This window comes from Primulina huaijiensis, chromosome 11, assembly GCF_012295235.1.
Source record: "Primulina huaijiensis isolate GDHJ02 chromosome 11, ASM1229523v2, whole genome shotgun sequence".
Taxonomy (NCBI): Eukaryota; Viridiplantae; Streptophyta; class Magnoliopsida; order Lamiales; family Gesneriaceae; genus Primulina; species Primulina huaijiensis.
Genome location: NC_133316.1, coordinates 15,366,788 through 15,369,717, shown reverse-complemented (window position 1 = coordinate 15,369,717; position 2,930 = coordinate 15,366,788).

Here is a 2,930-nt window from a genome sequence, read left to right as displayed (position 1 = left end):
TATTAAACTCAAATGTTGGGTTTATTAAATATTAAATTTTGGAAGTGATAAAAATTCAATGAGTTGAATTTATAATTTAAATAATAAATTCAAATGTTGAATTTATAATGTATTTAATTTATTAAGCTCAAAAGTTGAGTTTATTAATTAATAAATTAAATAAGGTGGGTATGTTTAATGGGCTTGTAAGAGTACAAGTTCATCATAATAAATAATTAAAGTTTTAATAGGCTTTGATTAAATTAATTAAACTAGTTGGACTAGCTCAATTAATTAAATCAAGCCCATTAATGTTAATTATGTCATTAGGTTATTATTTAATTATAAATAACACATGTTGATGAAAAAAAAAACCCTAGCTACCACCTCAATTCTTCGAGACTTTCACTTCCAAAAGAAAAAAAAATTGGCCTCTTTGTTTTTTTCTTTCCAAGGTTGAGCCGCTTCTCGTTTTAGTCTCCAACGTAAAATCTCTTCCAAATTTTCTAGTGCAATTTGGAAGAGGAACATACCATCCAGTCGTGGACTTGATAGGAGGATTTCATCGAAGAAAGTTCGTAGGGAATCAACAAGAGCTAACCCGTTTATACCGGATTAGTTGGAGTCCAGTGATTTAATTCACAAAGGTATAATTCTTTAAACATCCTATGCTTGTTTAATTCCTGAAAACCATACGAGTGTCCAAGAGAATTATTTTGTTTTCAAAATAAAATAAAAATTTTAAACTTCTGCTGCGTTTGGGCACGTAGAAAACCGAGATCCAACAAATGGCTGAAGATGAACACCAACCAAGTCAACTTCTACTCATTCTACAACATTAAGGATGCCATTAAGTATGCTGGTTTGGTGTCTATGTTCAAGTCTTTGGAGACTTCTAGAGTTCACACTTTTTTGGGTCTTCTTGTTATTATTTACAAAGATATTCTGCTTGAATTGTATTCCAAAGCTACTGTTTCTGCTAGTAAACAAGTTTCACGCACTCTTGGTGCCCAGGCAATCACCTTTGATGAAGCTATGTTTGCTTCCACTTTCAATCTTCATATTCAAGGACTTTCTGATATTTTCATCTCTCTCCAAAAACACTAGAAAAGAGATGAAGTTAAAGTTTTCTGCTATTGGAGACAACATCTTGGTCTCATGCAAAAAGAAAGAAATGACGATCGAATTTCTCAAGGACCTTCTTTTTAAGGCCTTATCGTTGAAGGATAGTTCTTTAGATGCCAGTATTATAGGGGAATTTTTGTTGATGACTGCTATCACCACCGAGGTTAAGGTTAGATGGTCTTTTGGTCCTTTCAATTTCTTGGTGGACATGATATGAAAGAAGTCTATTGGATTTGTTGTTCAACACAACAAAATATTTCAAAATTTGGATGTCGTGAATCTGTTGGGCCTTTGCCCCAAAGTCCCCATTGAATCTATTTTGTTTGTGAATAAATAATCGGGTGAATCACAATCCTCTGCAACTAAGAAGAAGCCAAGAGGAAGTTGGTTCTCTTAGGCCATCTCCAACCTATAAATCTATTTTGGTGTAACAGTTTCTGCACCAAATATAACATTCATCTCCAACCCATTTACTTCAAATCTTACACTAAAAAGTATATTCCTAGAATATTCTTTTTGTTTACTATTTATTTAAAAATTTAAAAATATAATTATAATTAATGTTAATATTAGTATTATAATTATAATTTTATTTTTATTAATAGTTAATTTTATTTATTTTATTCTTATATATATTAACTCTAATATTTATAATACGAATTAATACAAATGTTTCATTATTAAAATTGACATAATTTTAATTCAAATAATTTATTTTTAGAACTTATTATGAATCCAAATTCAAACATCTGAATAACTATATTCCTCCCACAAATGATCAATTAAAGCATTTCGTAGTGCATAGTGAGCATCTTCGTCTTTTATATTGCATTTCGTGTATTATCCAAGTTCTCAAAATCATCCATCCAATTAATAGGTGTTTCATCTTCATTATCAGAAAATGAAGATGAACTAGAGGATGATGTGTGAAATTGGAAATGTGAATTCATTTTCAAGTTTGTGAGAGCGTAGAATGTGGTGTGAGAATCTAGGATATTTCGTCGCATTATATAATAATTTATCAAAAAATATGACCGTTGGATGAGATTGCCTTATCTACAATCTGTCCGTTGAATTAGATTGTGTTATCTACAACCACATTATTATTATGACCGTTGGATGGGATTACATCTGATCTTGCCCGTTGGATGAGATTACAATCTTATCATCATCTTGACCGTTGGATAATATTGCCTTATCTAGAATCTGTCCGTTGAATTAGATTTTGTTATCTACAACCTCATCAGTATTACGACCGTTGGATGAGATTACATCTGATCTTGTCCGTTGGATGAGATTACAATCTTATCTTCTTTCTACTATAAGTAAAATATATCTGATTCATTAGATCATCACAGCTTTAATTTTCATTCCAATCAAATCTTTATTCCAAGCAATTCAATGGCTTCAAATTCTAGAACTGCTTCTTACAATGTTGAAGAAGACATAGTCTTATGTCATATGTATCTTGATATATCCCAAAATCCTATAATAGGTATCAATCAATCCAAAGATCAGTTTTGGACTCGTATCGAAGAAGCTTACAACATCAGCAAACGAAACAATCTACAAGTACGTAACAAAAGATCATTGAAGTGTCACATGAGAAATATACTCCGTGAAGTTGGAAAACTAAGAGGATGCATTCGTCAAATTGAAACTCTCCGCCCCAGTGGCGCATCAAAAGATGATATTGTAAGTATTTCTTATTCAACTATTTATTAAATTACAAGTTTAATTTCTTATAAGATAATAGTTGGATATTTTCGTACAGTTAAATCGAGTAAAAGATTTGTTCATGCAAGATGCTGATTTTAGTAAAGGCT